The 20,420-nt window shown below is 38.5% G+C and overlaps 1 non-coding gene across 1 annotated transcript; it reads right to left on the bottom strand.

Moving 5' to 3' along the window:
* Positions 1 to 19,849: 19,849 nt before the first annotated feature.
* On the bottom strand, positions 19,850 to 19,921 carry Trnap-cgg (transfer RNA proline (anticodon CGG)). The gene has a single exon. It is a non-coding gene; the product is annotated as a tRNA-Pro (tRNA).
* Between the last annotated feature and the right edge of the window lie 499 nt (positions 19,922 to 20,420).

A 20,420-nucleotide genomic window follows, 5' to 3' on the forward strand; every position in this document is an offset into this window, starting at 1 on the left:
GACTTAATTGATCGTTCCATGATTCCATCACGGCGAGCTTCCTTTGCAGTGTAATAAAATTTAAATTGAGAAACAAAAGGACATGCAATCTAACGCTTATCCAGGCGTACCACCGTCAGTTAGTACATGTCAGCCGCCATTCCACGTTATATGAACCGTTCAGTAATTCCAGTCCGACTGTCGCCCCGGTTCAGTTGAACCGACCGGCATCACTGAGCTCCCATTACCAAAGAGCGAGCGCGATGCAACTGCACATACATGTTCCACCGCTCTCGATATTCCCGAGTTTCTTTGTGCGGGCCTTAGCTGCTCATAAACGGGGTCATTTATTTTAATTTTCGTCATTTTCAGGGCCCTACAAAAACTCTGACAAGTTATTTCCTGTGTGTTTGGGACCGGGAGAGTACATGTTTTGGTTGCTGTTTTTTTTTTCATCTTCTTCCTTCTCCAATTGTTGGTACAATAAAAGTGAGAAAACCGTAGCCGAGCGCAATCATAAAATGTAAATGTTGGCTAGTTGCCGTTTATCGGGGCGAACCGGGTACTTACGGACCGGATAAATGGGGAAAAAATTGACGATTATTGGGCTTCATAAGAAAACGTTAACTTCGGTGGTCACTTATGTGCTGCACACCAGTTAGCTATGATTTATGAGCTAGACGTCAATTCAACAACTGAAACGAGAGTTGAAAAAGTAATTTCTTTGGCACTGGGAACTGGGAGGTGACTGAGCTCCGGTAACACGGGTAGCTTAAGCGAAGTTAGTCTAGGCGTAGCACCGTGTTCGAAATCGATGATTTTACGATCAAAATTGAATAACTTTTTTTAGGTTGGTTCTAGAGGTTTGGCGTATTCTACAAAGTTTTTCTGCATGTTAAAAGGCATCTTTTGATAAAATGTAATAAATGATTAATCCCCCTAGAAGTGAGATAAAAATTTTATTTTTTCGACATATTTTTTTAGAGGTTTGACGTCTTCGACAAAGTTGTAGCCCATAATAAGAGAACAAAAATCGTAGAACATGTCAAAGCTCCACCTCTTACGGTTTTCGAGATATGGGGCGTTTTGTGCGAAGTACCCCTAAAACTAGTTTTTTCAGTGTAGCTTCAACAGATGAAATCCTACAGTTTTGTGACCTTCTACAAACTTGCTCAGGACGTCAAAATACACATTTCTTCCGAAAATGTCAAGTCATTATATCTTGAAACAAAAAAGTTATAGGCAAATTTAACATATTTTAAGGTGTACTTCCACCTTAAGTAACTATTTCCGGCGCAAAATGGCGCAGATGGCTCAGTCGGTAGTTGAAAGATTAGACTTTTTACTATCACTTGGGGGTGGAAACCCTCGTGGGCAATAGTGGGAAAGGTGGTTTAAATACATGACAAAAACTAGTTATTTAACCTGTTATACAAGAAAAATAAATAAAAATTATTAATTTAGGATCCCGCAGTAATTTTTACTGCATTGCGTAATTTCCAGCAATATTTTAGAACATTTTTGAGCATGATTTATTTATTTATTACTTAAATTAGCGACACTTTACACCAAAGGTGCATTCGTGTCCTTTTTGAGCATTGTTTTTACCAAACAGAATATTTTATTCACGCTTTTAAATTCATATTGTTTACTATCAGATGATCAGGCAATTTCTGATAAAGTTACTTTAAAATTACCTATTTGAAGCTTTTTTTTGGGGCAATATTCTAGCGCTACATAGCTAGAAATAGGAAGTAGGAAATATTAAACAGTTCAAGATGTGCATCAAAACACAGAGTAGATTTTTTTCATGTATTTATATTTATATTTGTTCTTTGACTTTTCAACTACGAAATCAGTATCCGAAAATATCAGGAAAAATTTTGATTCGTCCGATAGCAGATTAACAGCTTTTTCGGTAATCCACGAGTTTGACTTACACCTGAGAAGCAATGAAATATATCAGATATAAATCAATAAAATACAGGGTGTGCCGAGAAATAATGCGATGGGTTTTTTTTATTTCAAACATTAATTTAAATCTCTTGACGTTAACCAATTACATGTTTTGACATCCCATCGTCTGCATCGTGAGTTAATTGAAGTATTTTTCACATTTTTAACAGTACTTTTCACAAAAATCGAGTTGAAAATATTTTTTTTTATTAAATTGATCATTTGATATAAAAGATCTACTTTATTTTCACCAGGAAATCGTCAAAATATCTATTGAAGAATGTAAAATTACAACTACCTTAATAAGAACTGCGAAGGTATCAAAACGCATGTGATATTCTAACCACCGTAGCCATTCAATTCTATGACTATTGGGTAGGTAGTCATTCGTTTGGGCATAGATATGTTGTCATAAGTTTGAAGAAATTCAATACTTTTATTTAGAACTAGCTTTAGTTAACAACTATATTTTGTCCTGATGTTTTAATTTTTAGTGATAAAAACTCACTGGATTTTGTGAAAACGTTGTAAAATATTGCCGGAAGAAACACAGCGCAGTAAAAATTACTGTGGGCTTCTTAATTATTTTTTTTAAATTTATTTTTCTTGTATTACAGGCAAAATAACTAGTTCTTGTCATGTATTTAAACCACCTTTCCCACTATTGCCCACGAGGGTTTCCACCCCCAAGTGATAGTAAAAAGTCTAATCTTGCAACTACCGACTGAGCCATCTGCGCCATTTTGCGCCGGAAATAGTTACTTAAGGTGAAAGTACACCTTAAAATATGTTAAATTTGCCTATAACTTTTTTGTTTCAAGATATAATGACTTGATGTCTTCGGAAGAAATGTGTATTTTGACGTCCTGAACAAGTTTGTAGAAGGTCACAAAACTGTAGGATTTTATCTGTTGAAGCTACACTGAAAAAACTAGTTTTAGGGGTACTTCGCACAAAACGCCCCATATCTCGAAAACCGTAAGAGGTGGAGCTTTGACATGTTCTACGATTTTTGTTCTCTTATTATGGGCTACAACTTTGCCGAAGACGTCAAACCTCTAAAAAAATATTTCGAAAAAATAATTTTTTTATCTCACTTCTAGGGGGATTAATCATTTATTACATTTTATCAAAAGACGCCTTTTAACATGCAGAAAAACTTTGTAGAATACGCCAAACCTCTAGAACCAACATCAAAAAAGTTATTCAATTTTGATCGCAAAATCATCGATTTCGAACACTGTGCGTAGGGAGGGCTTAGCAGTGGCTCTGCTGAGTCTCTTCAGAAATTCCATTCATCCGAAAGCAACCCTGTACAAGGGACATAGCATCGCTTCCATAGAGCTCAGTTCCCATAAGGGCCTGTGCTTACCCTCGGGTGGCCTTCCTGCTTGAATAGATAACAGGGTCGTTGGCGATTACTTCGTTTGCATAGAGAGACATGTACAAAAATAAGGAAGAAAGAAATCATCATCATTCAACGTCAAGTTCTTGAAAGGTGGAAGAAGCAATTCCGCGAACACCTGATTAGCTCAGGAAACGCATGGAAGCAGTTTCGATGCAACAACAGAATCGGCAGTACAGCAAGCGATGCGAACTAACAAAATCCCTAGCTGAGTAATTCAACAACTATGACAGCTGGCAAGAAAAGTATTACAAACGATCTCATCAAAATGGGCCCGGAATTCCTGGTCATCTCTCTGCATCGGATAACAGCTAAGATGTTGACGGAGCCACTATACAACACATTTACCCACAAACTGTCTAAACGAAAACTTATGCTTGAGATAACTATATTTATATCCCAGCATGAATATGTTCTTGAAATGGCAAAGTATGAACGACAATCATTGAAATCTGGCGTTTTCCTACGTCAAACGAGAAAGCCATATAAAATCGGTCCTCCTCAAAAGGCGGCACAACCACTCGCTGAGTGAATCAATTCCCAATAACTTTTTCAATCGAACCACTTCGCGCACGAACGCCTCTGGCCGGATCTGCTCATCATTTCCCCATCTCTCCCCTACGCCAACCATAAAGCAGATCCAAACTCTATAAGACGGAAGGCACCCAAGCAGAAGCGTCCTCGCCCACCGCCGCGCCGCCACTGCGCTGCCTTAAGCCTGGTCTTATGAATCCTTTGAAGTGCCCACGCGGTTCTATGTGTGCATGCTCGTGTGCTCAAGTGTGTACCTTTTTACGACCGACAACACCCCAAAAGGACGAAATCTTTTGTTTGGAGTTGGGTTCCGTTCCTACCTACAGTACCTACTGTGCTGTTGTGCTGAAGTGGCTTGAACCGGTAGCATTACTGCCACTTCTTCGCCCGATGCATGAATGCTAGCCAGGATGGGCGTGTAAGACTTTCTTCCATCTTCCTCCATAAATCCAACTGGTATTTCAATAAGTGGTTCTGCGATTCAACTGGGATGGCTTTACTCCGCATTGACTAGATTGGAGCACTTCGAGGGGATGAACGAGGGGAAGGTCTATGGCTAGAATTTTTCTTTAATGTATTTTTTTCCACACGGACTTCTTGTTTTTACATAGTGATGGTAACACGAAGTGTCAGTGAAGTACATGAACCAACATGTGTTTTTGTTTAAGCATTAAGATTTGTAGTCAAACATCGTCAAGCTATTCCATTCAGTCAAGTTAATTTGATTACTGTTGTTATGGGCTTCGTAGTCCAATCAACCAAAAGGCATTATACAATCATACAACACCAGATGCATTCCATTCTTGTTAACAGGTGCACCATGCTCCCAAAATATCATCCCATCTAATCCCGTCCAAAGTAAACAATCTTCGTCGCTTGGTACACTCGCTCATTACAAGCTTAGGCCGCATTTTATGACACCGAGATCGGTCATCGTCTTTTTCCGGCATGGCTATTTCCTGCGGCTGGCGTTGTTGTTTACCTCCTTCCAACCTACAGGAAATCTCTCCCAGCAACGTCACTCGGATCGATAACCGTGCTGGTGGCCGACGACGACGACACCTTACCTCGTCGTCGTAATCCCTAGTCTAGGCTAGCTATAGATTCGGTTTATCTGTCGTCCCCATTCACAGGGTGTTGATTCGGCACGTTTACCTTCTGTACCGAGGGGATGGTGGTGCAAAATGCAACAATTTGTTTAAGTCTTAGGTTTTGAAAATGCATTTGTGATTGTTACTCATCGAACATTTTAGCACCTGTTAATCATGGACAATATATACTTGCTTACCTTACCGGTCGGACTGAGGTCTGAATGTCCTCTGCTGTACTTAGGAGTCAGTTCGTGGTTCATTCGCCTTCTCCAAGTCTCGTCTTCCATCTGCACTCCGCCGTAGATGGTACGCAACACCTTCCTTTCGAAAACTTCAAGGGCGTTGGTCCTCTGCACGTAGAGTCCATGCTTTGTGGCCATAGAGGACTACCGGACTAATCAGCGTTTTGTAGATAGTTAACTTCGTGTGACGGCGACCTTTGTTCGATATAAGAGTTCTGCGGAGTACAAAGTAAGCTCAATTTCCTGCTACAATGCGCTTCTGAATTTCTCTGCTGGTGTCATTGTCGGCGGTCACCAGTGAGCCCAAGTATACGAATTTTTCAGCCGTCTCGATTTCATCACCGTTGATACAAATTCAAGATGGCGGGCGCAGCAATTCCTCCATCGTCTCAAATTTACGTGCTATAATATCAATATCATCCACAAAACCAAACAGCTGAACGGACTTCGTGAAAATCGTTTCACTCGTGTTTAGCTCCGCTCTCGTTATTATACCCTCTAAAGCGATGTTAAACAGCAAGCACGAAAGACCATCACATAACCCTCTGTGAGATTCGAAAATGTATTCCTTCCCATTCACTTCTTTAGAGTTTTCTCCACGGAAACCTCCAGGGACATCGCCAGAAATGGATTTGGGATTCCTTAAGGATTTACCAAATGTTTTCTGGAATTTTGATAGAAAATATGTATGCATTCCTTCTTCAGACATTTCTAGTTTGAGTATTCCTTTAGGATTTCTCTAGAAATTCATCTAGAAATTACTTCATGGGTTCCTCCAGGAAATCCTCCAGAGATTTACCCAGAAGATGCGCTTCTAGGATATTCTTGTCTTCCATGACGTATATCTCCTAGTATTCAGGGATTCTCTCAAGCATTTATTAACCTTCCGTAACTCGTGTGGTTGGCCGCCTGCGTTAGAAAGCGAGATTTTTTCAACGTGTCGTACAAAACACAATAGCACGATCACTCGAGGGTTAAGAAAGCCCTGTAAAAAAACTCAAGTTCGATCAAGTTCAAGTTCTTTCAGAAGTTGCACCAGGGATTACTTCGGATATATTAAAACCTTCTTCGGGGATTCATTCAGCAATTTTTTCGGAATGTCTCAAAGCAATTCCTGTTGAAATTACTCCATAATCAATTACTTGGCATATTTGAAGGGATTTTCCAAGAATTTTTCGTTACATACCAGCAAAGAGTTCTCTAGTTATACCAGGTAGTATTCAAAAGATTCCATCAAAGGTTTTTTTTTCAAAAAATTCTTCAGTGATTCTCTAAAGTGTAAAGAATTTCTCCATGATTTATTTGGTGTGCAAGATTTCCTCCAGAAATTTCGTCAGTTCTTCAAAGTTATTTGTGTACTATTCCCTTCAGAAACTGTATGAGATATTCTTAAAAAAAAAGTACAGGGTTATCTCCAGGAGGTCTTCCCATGATAGTTTTTTTTTTCTAGGAATTCAGGAATCTTAAAGAATTTCTTCAGGTATTCTCCCCGGCAATCATCAAGGAATTCCTCCAGAGATAACGTTGGAAATTGCTGTTAGATTTTTTGTTCGGTAATCCCTGCAGAAATTTTTTAAGAGTATCTGTTAGGAATTCCCAAATATAATATTAGGAAATTTTTAAAATATTCTTTCAGGTAATATTGCCGGGATTTCCTTTGAAATTTCTAAAGAAATTCCTTCAAGAACTCTTCCAGTTTTTTTTGTGCAATTTCTGCGTAAGCTTCCGAAAAACTCCCTAGAGGAATATCTCAAACATTTCCTGCAGAAATCTCTGAATGAATTTCAGCATACATTTCAAATGCAACTGCAGAAGAAATTTCTGAAAATAATTATTGTAGGAAAGGAATTCTCGAAGAAAGCCTTGGAAGAATTTCCGAAAGAATCGCGGGGGGATTTAGAAAAAAATATTTAAAAAAAATTCTTGAAAATTAGATTGAAAGACCTTTGAATAATCCCTTACTGAAAATCCTGAAGAAAGCTCTATAATTCCGAAAAGTTTCTAGAGATATTTTTAAAGAAATTTCAGATTGAAGTTCTGAAGAAATTTTTAGAATCCATTTAAAAATCTTAGAATTATTCTTGAATAAATGTCTAGTGGAATAACTGAAGAAGTCACTGGGAAATTCTTGAAGCAATCCCAGGAGGATTTTTTGAAATGAGTCCTGAAGAAAATTTTTGAAAAACTTTTTTGAACAGTTTAAGGTGAAGATATGACGAAGACACACCTCAAATTTTCAAGACCACATATCTGAAGAATCAAAAGTCGGTTTTCGCTGAAAAGTTGATCGATTGGATACCCGCTAGTGGTAACCAATCCATCAACATTTCATTGCAAACTGACATTCGGTTCTTCAGATTTGTGCTCTTGAAATTTGGGGTGTGGCTTCGTCATATCTTAACCTTAATGAGAAATTTTAGGAAAATTCCTGGAGAAATCCTTTAATAAATTGATGGAGGATTTTCGTAAAGAATTCCTGTAGCGGTCTGTGCACTACACATAAGTCAGACGGAATTCCTGGAGACACGTCTAGATAAACTTCTGTAAAGATCCCTAAACAAACTTTTGAAATATGTCTAAAGGAATTCCAGTACAAACCATTTCTAAATTGATTCCTTGAAGAATCAGTGGACAATATCTTAGAGCAATTCTTAAGGGAAATACCTAAGAAACTTCTGGGACAACATGAAGCGATATCTTTAGGAAATCTTGAAGGGATCTCTGTATGAACGCTTGTAGGAATCTCTAGTAGATTTCCTACTTGAATCACTGAAAGGAATAATGTAAGAATTTCTAGAGGAACTCCTGCCACAATTTTCTGGACGAATTTTCGAAGAAGTTCCTGAACATATTTCTGGTCAATTCTTGAACGTGGACTTCTTTAAGAAATAAAAAAGGAATGAAGAAAGATTGATCGATTTGTAACCAGTGGAAACACTCACGAAAGATGTTTTTAAAGAATTTCTGAAACGATTCCTGTATAAAACATTGAAGGAAGTTCACAGAGAAATTCCCGAAGGGATCCTAGAAGAATTTCTAAAATAATTCCTGATACCCAAGTAACACACTTGTCACGGAAAAGTCACGGCGGCGCAGGTTTTTGTTGCGCAAAAGTTATTGTGACTTACTTCTAGCAAGTAAGTGTTTATTTGTTAGAAGTAAGTCACAGTGACTTCTGCGTAACAAAAACCTGCGCCGCCGTGACTCTTCTGTGACAAGTGTGTTACTTGGGTAGAGTTTCCAAAGGTGCCCATGAAAATTCTTGGAGATTTTTTTGGGTATATAACCTTCAAGGTTGACCTAGAGCAAATTCCTAAAGTATCCCAGGAAGAATTTCTGAAGAAACCGATAGAAGAGCTTCTAGAAAAAAATCTTTGTAAATTTTATGACCGAATCCATGAATTAAATTTGGAGCAATTTTGTAAGGAATCCATAGAAAATTTCTTGAAGGAATGATTTAACAAATTCATGGAGGAATCTCATAAAGAGTTTATGAACAAATCTTCAGAGAAATTTCTAAAAGAATTCCTGAAAGAATTCCTGAGGGAGCTTTGGAAGATTTGAGGAATATTTCCTTAAAAAATCTTTTAATTCTCTGAAGACATTGCTGAAAGCATTTCTGAATTCATGGAAGATTTCTTGAAAGACTTCTCGTGTGGATTTCTGAAAGAAACTGAGGAAGAATTTCTGAGGTTATACATAGAAGTTTTCCCAGACGAACTCTTTGATAAATTTCAAGAGGATCATCTGAAGGAAATATAGGACGATTTTTTTAAGCTTGGAGGATGTGCTAAAAGTTTTTCTAAAGGTATCCATGGAGCAATTTTCTATGGAATCCACTGAAGGTTTTAGAAAGGAGTGCTTAAACAAACTTCCGAGGTAATCTAAAGAAACTTTTGAGAATTTTTGAACTAAAGGAATCCCTGTAAGAATTCTCAGAGAAATATCTTCGAAAAAAATTTGGCTGAATTTTCCAAAATTTCCATGGAAGATTTTCTGAAGGAAAAGCTGTAAAAATTTTGAAGATATGCCTGTAGGTTTTTTACAGGACGCCATGAAGGAATTTCTTGATATATTCATAGAAAGTGTCTAAATGGATCCTTCGATAAATTTCTGAAGGAATCTATCAAATAATTTATGAAGTAATATCTTTAGGACAACTGAAAAAAATCATGGAGGAATTTCTACCAGAAATTCTGGAATATTATTTTGTGAAATTTCCTAGAAATAGCAAGTAAAATATCTGAATTGATCTCTGTAAAAAAAAACAACTAAACAAATCCTGGAGATAATATCAGGTGGCGTTTATAGGAGAAAGGAAAGTGAGGTTGCAGTGTCATTTCAGGAGGTCCCTCGAGGCTTCAGCGGGTTCCAGGGGGCTTCAGTGGGTTTCGGAGAAGCGCCTGTAGCATCAGGGGCTCTTCAAGGGATCTCGGGGGTTCCAGGGGAGTTCCAAAAGGCCATAGGCGCGATTTAGAGGCGTTTCAGGAAGCTTCAAAGGGGTTCAAGGATATCTCAGGGGCGTTTACCGATTGACCAGTGATCTTCAGTGGCGTTCAGTGGCGCTCAGGGTGTTTCATGAGGATATCCGTAGGTCTCACGGGGTACCTGGAGTTCTCAGTGGCGTTTAAGAGGGTTCTAGATGGTCTCTGGGGTGCTTCTGGGAGTCTCAGGCATTCCAGGATTTCTCATAGCGCACATTTAGCTACTTATAACTCCATTTTATGTGCTCTCTGGAGACCCTCTTGGCCCCATCTTGAATGCTTTGGAGTAAGACCTGCTCGCGAACAAAGTTTCCTCATTGAAGCAATGACCTAATCTATGCACTCCCAGCTAATGGCATAAAATGAGGTTTTAGTATATTTGGAATATACACTAACATCATAGGCGCCAACTTGTGACGTAGGGGGGGGGGGGGGGGGAGGGGGTTGGGGCAAAGCTCTCCATAATTGGACAATATTCAACGTTTTTCAGCCCAATGCCCTAGTTTTCCCGTGAATATAATGACTGATAAACTGCGTCGATATTATCCGAATTTCATTGATATTGAGAGCCTTGCCACCGTGTCTGTTGGGGTGATGTGGGTTTAGGGCGAACAAATACTTATTGAAAGCAGCCTTTTTTGCGGTCAGCTTCAATGCTGGAATTTATTTAGTTTTTATTATAAATTCAATCATATAAATCTTAAATATAACTTACATTATAGTATTTTACTGCTGCTCGGAGACACAAACATCCCAACACTTTTCCTTTCAGTTCTCTACTGCCTTCTATCTGTTCTCCAGTTCTATACAATGAGCTATTCCAGTGCTGCCAGTTTCACCAAGCTAAAAAACCCTCACAACAGTCTACTTTTTTGAGCAGAAGTTAATCGCGTTAGAATAAAATTGATGTTCAGATATCAAGTCTTGACGGCCATAAACGCTTTAAAACGATCCTGTGAAGTCCCTTGAAACCCCTATGTATCCTTTTGAAACCCTCTGAATGCCTTGAAACGTATGGGAAACCTTGAAACGCTCGTGATATTCACTTAACAGCCGATTTAAACTTATCTGAAATCTCCTGAAATACCCTGTGCCGCCCTGAAACACATTGAAACGCTTTGAAATGCTCTGAAAAATTCCTGAAACTCTTATGAAACTCACTGGAGAGCCTGTGAAGCCCTCTAAAAGACCTCTGAAACCTGCTGAAACGCACTACAATTAACTTTAACGCATTGGAATGCTTTGAAATGTTCTGAAAAGCCACTAAAGAACCCCCCCCCCCCTGAAATTGCAATGAAGCTCACCTAAACACATTGAAACGCCTAAAAATACTTTGAAACATCTCTGGAACTCCCCTGAAACCCCTGCGAAACTCACCTGAGATCCAACGAAGCCCCTGGAACCGCTCTCACGAAATCCCTCTGAAATCCCCCGAAATGAAGTGTGCACACCTGAGAGCCTGAAATGCCCTGAACCACTCTGAAACGCATTAAAACACCTTGAAATGTTTCGAAACGACCCTGAAATCTTCCTGAAATCCCTTGTGAAACTCACTAGAGAGCCAGCGATCCTTTCGAAACCTCTCCAACAATACTGAAGCTCCTTGAAACGCATTTAAAACCCTACTGTGAAGCTCACTTGAGAGCCTGCAAAGCTCCCTAAATTCCTCTGAAACCTCTTCGAATGCCGTGAAACCCCTCTAAAAAAAGGTCTTGAAACAGCTAAAAAGTAGATAACTTCTTGCATATACTCAATCATCGACACATGAAGTATATCTAGCTCACGAGGGCTCCACGTGTACAAAACCATGAATTAAGAGTTTTTCATATCACTCTAGCTTTCGTCTATCTACAATTCTCTGAAGTCGAGGCAGGGCTTCGGTATGGTCATCCGGTATGCTCGGGAACAGTTATGAGAGACCCATGATTAAATATTAGTTTTTGTGGCTCTTGGAAGTCCTAAGTAAGCAAAAACTTGCATTAACAGTTCATCTTCAGTTTATTGAACTCAATGATACTCAAGAGTCTTGTTGAGAAACTCACTTATTCCGGTTCGATGTAATATTCGTTTCTCTAGCTCACAGAAATGCTTCGCAAACAAATATCTTTAATTGTAGTCCATTTACGGTTCCTTGAAGTCAAGGCCAAACTTCAGTCAGGTCGTCAATATTTTATTTCAACTGGTTGTTTATTAAAACATTAACCACTTTCCCAAGCATTAGAGCCAGGAAAGAGCGATGAATACAATAGGAAATAGTCTGTGTTAAATTCGATTATCCATGTTCTGTTACCCAAGTAAGAATTCTATTGCTGATTAGTTTTGTTTGATTTTTATCAGGGTTTCATTACAGCAATTATTTAAACTCACAGTTTTATGACTACTTTTATGGAAACTTTTGATGAAATGTTATAGTATACTTGACGATATCCATAAAGCCAGATTTAAAGAGTAAACAGATAAAAAAGTAAACAAAACTCTCTGATGTGTAAACCTTCTGGCATTCATTATTACCACAATAAAACTGTTCACCCAAGTAACACACTTGTCACCGAAGAGTCACGGCGGCGCAGGTTTTTGTTGCGCAGAAGTTACTGTTACTTACTTCTAACAAATAAACACTTACTTGCTAGAAGTAAGTCACATTGACTTCTGCGCAACAAAAACCTGCGCCGCCGTGACTCTTCGGTGACAAGTGTGTTACTTGGGCAAACTCTCACCAGATGGCGATGCGTTCGATCAGTAACGGCATCTGTTGGTGGAAAAGCAGAAACTAGGTTTATTGCGGTCATCGAAAAAGTAAACTTGTTTTCGTTTTATTTTCGCAAATTATGGTCGTCGCCATATCGGAGAATTAGCTGGCGTGAATTGCAAATAGTTATTTTGCTCAAAGAATCAATGAATTGATAGTTTTCCGCCATTTCCATAACATGCTCACATAAATTGTAGGAGTTTATAGTAGGCACTGTATTTATTATAATTGTAAAGTAGGCTTTGGCTAGCAGAATAGAGTCATCCAATGATTGTCATTAATCCTCGAGACGCCAAATAAAGTAGAAGCATCTATTACAAGCTCTCTTTTAACTTCTACAATTCAGAAGTGGGATGATGATCTTACGCGACTTCCCAAGAAGACGAACTGAAGCTGGAATTTTTTCTGATGGTACAGGCGTTTCGAATGAAACCGAAGGACGAACTACAAAACAAGTTGAAGTTATGGATGTTGGTGTAGACGTAACTGGAACGCGAGCCGAAACCAATTCAACGGTTGTTGGTAGTCGCGGAGAGGCTAATGTTGCAGCTGGAGATGATGGTGTTGGAAGCTACGGGAGAAACTCATCATTGGCGGTCGACGGAATGGTTACTTGGAACGTTCAAAGGTTTTTGCACCCCGAGGATATCCGTAGCCTGATTCCCGAATTCGTTCCAGAAAACATTAATGCAGAGAGGTGGCTGAAGAAAATCGACGGTTTGAAGAACGTGTATGGATGGGAAGAACGAGCTGTGCTTCACTATGCAACAATGCGATTGGGAACGGTGCCGAGAATCTGGTTTGAAGGAATAGAAGAAGATGTCAGTAGTTGGAGTGAATTCAAGCAAAGATTAGTACGGGCATTTCCATCAAGAACCGATGAAGTGGATATACATAGCTTTTTGATCAGAAGGATGAAGCAATCAAACGAAACCTACGAGAAATTTGTTTATGACATTGTGGCCAAAGCAAGAATGGTGAACCTTAAAGATGCGACAATAATTAAATACATCATCAATGGCATTTCAAACTCTCATTTGCGGTTGGCGTTGAGTACTGCTGGACACACATCTGTGGATTCATTGTTGGAAGCAATTTTAAGAAATGAAAATCAGGCAAAAATGCAAGTTTCGGAGCGTGGAAATTTTCCAAAATCCTTTCAAGATCAAATTCAATCAAATGTTGGAATGAGAAGCTGCTTCAATTGCGGAGAAATTGGACATGTTGCAAGAATGTGCTTTCGGAAAGATAGACGACGATTTCACAGAAATGGTGATTACCAGCAAAGATACAATGAAAGTGCAAGAATACCTTTTTCAAGAAACAATCAAAACAACAGTTCTGGAGGATCCGATTATCAAGGCGGTTATAACGTAGGAAAATTTGGCAATCAACCACATGCGGATGATGATAATTACCGACGAACCAATGGATGCCGCATGGAAAGACTAGCAAACCCAATTTCGGCGGTGGAAACAGATCCAGTGCACAGGGAAGCAGAAGCAGTTAGTTTTGAGCGATCTCGAGGTAGTATTGAGTGTAGAGGTAGGACTATTTTGGAAAAATCGTTTTTCAAAGTATTAGTTAGATTTTACAATTTTTATCAAGAATGCACAACACTTTTTGACACTGGTAGTCCGATTTGCTTGATTAAAAGTAGCGTAGTTCCACATACAATCACAATTTCTAAATTTACGGAGCAAAATTTTTCAGGCCTTAATAATTCTAGAATTGATATTTTAGGGGTGTTTGATACAGAAATTGTAATTAATAATTTCATTTACAAATTGCAGTTTAAAATAGTGAAGGATACAACCATGGAACCGATGTGCATTTTGGGGGAAGATTTCATCAGGAAAAATAGCTTGTTGGCTGAATATGACGGTAACGCGATAGTTTTTGGTAAGAAGACTAAAGGTGACACGATCTTGGATACAATGCCTTTAAACGTGGTTGGCCAAAATGATGATTTTCGTCCGGATATTTATGATGTGGAGGTAAGCCAAAGTACTTTCTTGAATACTGATGTGGATCAATTAGATATTGGTGATGAAAATATTTGTTTCAAAGATATATCAGCAATCAAATCTCTTTTTAATGATGTGTATAAAAACAGAACTAGACCAACAAAACCCAAAAATTTGTATACCATGAAAATTGAACTTCAGAATAATACTACTTTTAATTTTTCTCCACGTCGTTTGTCAAATGCTCAAAAATTAGAAATAGAATCCCAAATTAATAAACTTTTACAAGAAGGAGTTATACAAGAAAGTAATTCGCCGTACGCTAGTAGAATAGTATTAGTGAAAAAGAAAGACAATTCATGGAGAATGTGTGTAGATTATAGGGAATTGAACAAAATTACAGTCAAAGACAGGTATCCGCTTCCACATATTGAAGACCATTTGGACAGTTTGAGGAATAAAAAGTATTTTAGCACCTTAGATCTTAAAAGCGGATATCATCATCTTTTGATAGACGAAAACTCTCAAAAATATACCGCATTTGTTTGTCATTTGGGTCAGTTTGAATATAAAAGAGTACCATTTGGTTTATGTAACGCTCCATCTGCATTTATGCGTTTCATTAACACAATTTTCAAAGATCTAATAGATAAGGGGGTTTTAAGAATTTACATTGATGACATTATTTTGGCAACTGAAACAATTGAGGAACATTTTAGAATTCTTAAACAAGTTTTTGAAATTTTAGTGGAGAATCATTTGCAATTACAATTAGCAAAATGCAAATTTTTGAAATGTAAAGTAGAATATTTAGGGTATAATGTGAATTCTGAAGGTATCAGTCCAAGTGAAAAACATATAGAATGCATCCAAAAATTTCCGATCCCTAAGAATGTTCACGATGTTCATAAATTTATTGGACTGGCGAGTTATTTCAGGAAATTCATTCCAAATTTTTCAATAATTGCAAAACCTCTTTATGATTTAATTAAAAAAGATAAGAAAGATTTTAGGTTTTGTGAAAAAGAAATGATTGCATTTGAAATTCTTCGTGAAAAACTTACAGCAGAGCCCGTTTTGAAAATCTATTCCCCATTTGCTAAAACTGAACTTCACACAGATGCTAGTTCTCTTGGGTTTGGAGGTGTCCTAATGCAAGAACAGTCAGACGGAGTTTTACATCCGGTTATGTATTATAGTAAAAGGACTGACTCTCACGAAGCAAAATTACATTCATATGAACTTGAAACCTTGGCAGTAGTGAATAGTATAAAGAGATTTCATATCTATTTACAGGGTATTAAATTTACAATAGTCACTGACTGTATTGCATTGAAAGAAACGTTGAATAAAAAGGACGTAAATGCGACAATTGCTCGTTGGGAACTTTTTCTATCTGAATATGACTATGATATCATACATCGTAGTTCATCAAATATGAAGCATGTAGATGCATTGTCTCGTTTACCAATTATCTGCGCAATAGGAAGTGAAAATAATAGTTTCGAAAGAGCTTTATTAGCTAGTCAGATCAAGCCCGTGCACAAGGGGGGGGGGGGTTTTGGGGGTTTAACCCCTCCCATTACCGACGCTTCATACACTAGGCGCCCCTCCGCCTTTTGCCGAAATTTGAAAAAACCCCTCCCTTGGCGCCACTTCTGTGCACGGGCCTGAGTCAGATGTTAGACTCCAAAATTGAAGAAATAAGAGTTCAGTTAGAGAATAGAGAAGATAGAAATTTCGAACTGCGAGATGGAGTAGTATATAAAAAATGTAAAGATAATAAGTTGTTGTTCTATGTTCCTCAAAACATGGTAATACAAATTCTTAAAATGTATCACGATGATTTCGGACATTTTGGTGTAGAAAAAGTAAACGATCTTATTAATAAATCTTATTGGTTCCCGAACATGAAAGAATAAATAAAGAAATATATAAACAATTGTTTGAAGTGTATTGTTTATTCAAAAAAGAATTTTAAAAAAGATGGCCATTTGAATATAATTGATAAAGGAGACAAACCATTTCACACAATACATGTAGATCATTATGGGCCAATAACTCTTCGGAATTGTAATTACAAATACATATTCGTTATTGTGGATGCATTCACAAAATTTTTGAAACTCTATCCTTGTAAAACTACGAATACAAGCGAGGTGATCAAGCATCTCAAACATTATTTTAATGCATATTCAATACCTGATCAAATTATTTCAGATAGAGGAAGTTGCTTTACATCAAATAGTTTCAAAGAATTTAACAATGAACATGAAGTGAAACATATATTAATAGCTACAGCGTGTCCAAGAGCAAATGGTCAAGTAGAACGGTTCAACAGAGTTTTAACCCCAGTTATAGCTAAACTTGTGGAAAGTAATCCTGCGCGTGGTTTCGGTCCAATTTTATCTGATACAGAACATTTTATCAACAATACTTTTTGTAGATCAATTGGTAATACACCTTCACAATTATTATTTGGAATAAATCAAAAGAAAACAACAATTAGTATAGTAGAAAATAGCATTAACGAGAATTCTGACATTGGAAGAGATTTGATAGCAATTAGAGAAAAAGCAATAGCAATTAATAGAGCTGTTCAAATTTACAATAAAAAGAAATACGATTCTAAATGTAAAATTACCACACAGTATCAAGAGGGTGATTTGGTTTATATTCCGCATCATGTTATACCTGGAAGTTCATCTAAGTTACAAGCACAGTTCAAAGGTCCATATATAATAAAAAAGGCGCTTCCCAATAATCGATACGTTGTGAGTGACGTTGATGGTATTCAGCTAACTCGTTTACCCTTTACAGGGGTTTTCGATCCTGGAAATATGAAATTATGGGATATGAATAATGAATAAAATGCACATCGGGTCGATGTGAATGTCAGGATGGCCGAGCTGTAGGAGTTTATAGTAGGCACTGTATTTATTATAATTGTAAAGTAGGCTTTGGCTAGCAGAATAGAGTCATCCAATGATTGTCATTAATCCTCGAGACGCCAAATAAAGTAGAAGCATCTATTACAAGCTCTCTTTTAACTTCTACAAAATAAACTCTCTCAGCAGAGTTTTCTTGTGATTGAAGATAATTTTACTAAATTAACAAATTGATTTATTTTATTCCATGATGACAATATTCACCACTTTCGAAGCGCATTAATTTTATGTTTCTGCAACACAATAACTACTAAAATATTACTATGAAATGATTGCTTACTACTTACTTTACGTGCCATCGAAGAAGCTTCTCTGCATCTTGAGCTGTCATAGCTTTTGTTGAAAAAAAAAAACAACAACAATCATCATGACCTCTTTTCGAGAATTTAAAACAGTTTTATTGCTACTCTTAATGTGGTTTGCAAAAAACCTCTCCGAGGGTGGTCCAATTAGCCGGAAGATGCTCTTAAAGAGATTATCAAGAGGTTTTGATGTATAAATCAGTTTTATTGCAAGTCTTATGAAATTGGTCATTAGGATCTCTTATATCCAGGATATCCAGGAATTATGAACACTGGAAAAATAGCAACATGTGTTCATAGAATGGCTGTTATGACGTCCGTGGTCAATAAGCGCACTATATCTTATGCTGTAAATCATTTGACAAAAGCACACGTAAATGTCCTCTTCGATATTACAAAAGTGTTGAATATCCCAAAAACTCAAAGAAAGCATCTGGGAAACTCAAAACTACAAACCGAAAATAACTTCAATCATTATTTAGCAACTAAATATGCGAAAATCCATTGAGTTATGAGGTTGGGTTATTTTTTAATAGGCTATTTTTTATCCGACGTAACCCAGTGACCCACCGGCCTTACTCCGTCCAGAAGTCCAAGAAATTTTAATCTTATTTCAGAGCCGTCACATATAAGAATTAGTCCACTACAAGGGAGCATTTTAAACCTCCCACCCCGTTGCATACGAAACGAACGGTGTTTTTATTTTTGCAACCTAAAGTGAATGAAACCTTGAATGAAAAACGGTCAGCTTAATAACCCTCTTCTTCTTTCGTTGGCCTTCTTCGTTTCCCTTTCTTGGGTTTCCCAAACCCCAGTCCCGCCTTGCTCTTCCACGGGAAGAGGGGGATCAAATTCAGCTTATCAATAATCTTTGCTGTTGTCAAACAGATAGTAGCCAAATTGGTCCGCTCCTCGTTCCTTCCCCTCCTCGCTTCGCGTCGGTCTTGACCATTACTCGGACGGACGAAGATGGACGGAAACGACAACGCCTTACCCCCTCGCTTGTTGCCTCTTCAATCCCTCTCCCCGCCATCTCTGTGCACTTCCAACAGTTCGACATGTTTGTACCGAAATTGGGGCCAATATGTGTCCGAAAATAGCCTGTTTGTTTTTGCAAAGCTCATCAACAGATACCGTTCACCACGCTGCTGCTGCTAGCCGTAGGACGACAGCGACGATGGTGTCGTTCGTCATTATGGCGGGTTGTGTGTCGGTCGTTGGACGATGCACGCTGGTGCCGGCCGGACTTGGTCAAACTGGGATGTTGTTGTTGGTGTTATTGTTGTCAATCTCTATAGCCTGCCTGGTCGGTATGTATCTTCTCTCTGCAATCGGTCGATGATGCCTTCCTCCACGTTGTTGCTGGCTTATTTTCGCACTTGTTATTGTTGTTCGATACCTGCTACTATCGTGCGGGGTACATATGGTTTTTGATGGTCATACGACCCGTTGTCGAAAAACTTGTTTTGTTTGTATCGGGTGTCCATCACATCTCGTGCGGAGAGATGTATACACCCCCTTTAGCTGCAAGAGAACATCGTCAACAAGACTCTTGGAAGGTCATCCGATTCGGAATGGTACGCAATGGTGGGGTAATTTGAGACTTTTCTCTACTCATCTACCGGAATAGGTAGAATGCAATGCGGGTAACTTGATCCCCCTTGATGCAAACTTGCTTACTTACTAACTATATGGAGATAATGCAAAGATATTTGAGCTGAATAGATAATTAATGCTGTACAAACTAATGTAGGTATCAGTAATTGCTTAAGAAATTGAAAAAAGAATCACTATCGCTACTCTACACAGTCTACACCTTCATAACCCGAATAGTCAACTTAAACCCCAGTAAAACCTGGTGTGTATCAGTGGCGATCTCACAACGTTTGCAGGTCTTCATCAGGGATACGAACTCAGAAATTTCACCAGGAAGTCCAGGGATCCCTCCAGGGAGTCCTCCAGGGAGTCCTCCAGGGATCCCTCCAGGGAGTCCTCCAGAATAATAGAATTTACGTGACTGATGCATATCTAATCAGCTTTCTTGTCTTATTCATCGATCAATATACTTATGTTTTATTTTTCAATAGAAATGTTGCAGTTTTGTGGATGACAATATACCAAACATAACGATTTTGGACAGAGATACGGCTCTAAAATATGTTGAGATTTTGGTAGGACAAAAAAAATCACCTGGGCTCGTCCGGGAATTGAACCCGGGACCTCTCGCACCCGAAGCGAGAATCATACCCCTAGACCAACGAGCCACTTGAATTCTGGAAAGTGTCATTCAATTCAAAAATTTAGTTCCAGTACGCTAAAAGTCTAATCACGACTGGAGATAACTCAGCCAGCAAATCAAAGCGAGGCAGTAAAAAAAAAAAATTGCGACCGGTGCTTTTGCGTTTATTGCCCCAATATACAATGTGAATGGACAATGGGAGGGTGTGGTGGGTTGAGCGCACTGATAAGAACCGAACCATTTCGTTCTCGTTTTGTGCTTGGCGCGGCGACCGCGGAACTCGAAGGTCGTCTCAATCGAATAATAAGCGTGACAAGCAAACGGTCGCACCCGTTGTAGTCGTCGTCATCGTCATCGTCGTGTTTCGTTCTATTTACACCTCTCTCGCCGCCCGACCCAGCGCAGCCCAATGTACACGATGGATGTTTTCTGAGCTATTTGCTCAGGTGCCCGGTCGGTCGGGGTTTCGCCTCGTGAAAAGGGTTCATTGTCTTTTTCGGGTGCTAAACTGAGCAAATTTGTCT

Source organism: Aedes albopictus, chromosome 3, assembly GCF_035046485.1.
Source record: "Aedes albopictus strain Foshan chromosome 3, AalbF5, whole genome shotgun sequence".
NCBI classification, from domain to species: Eukaryota; Metazoa; Arthropoda; class Insecta; order Diptera; family Culicidae; genus Aedes; species Aedes albopictus.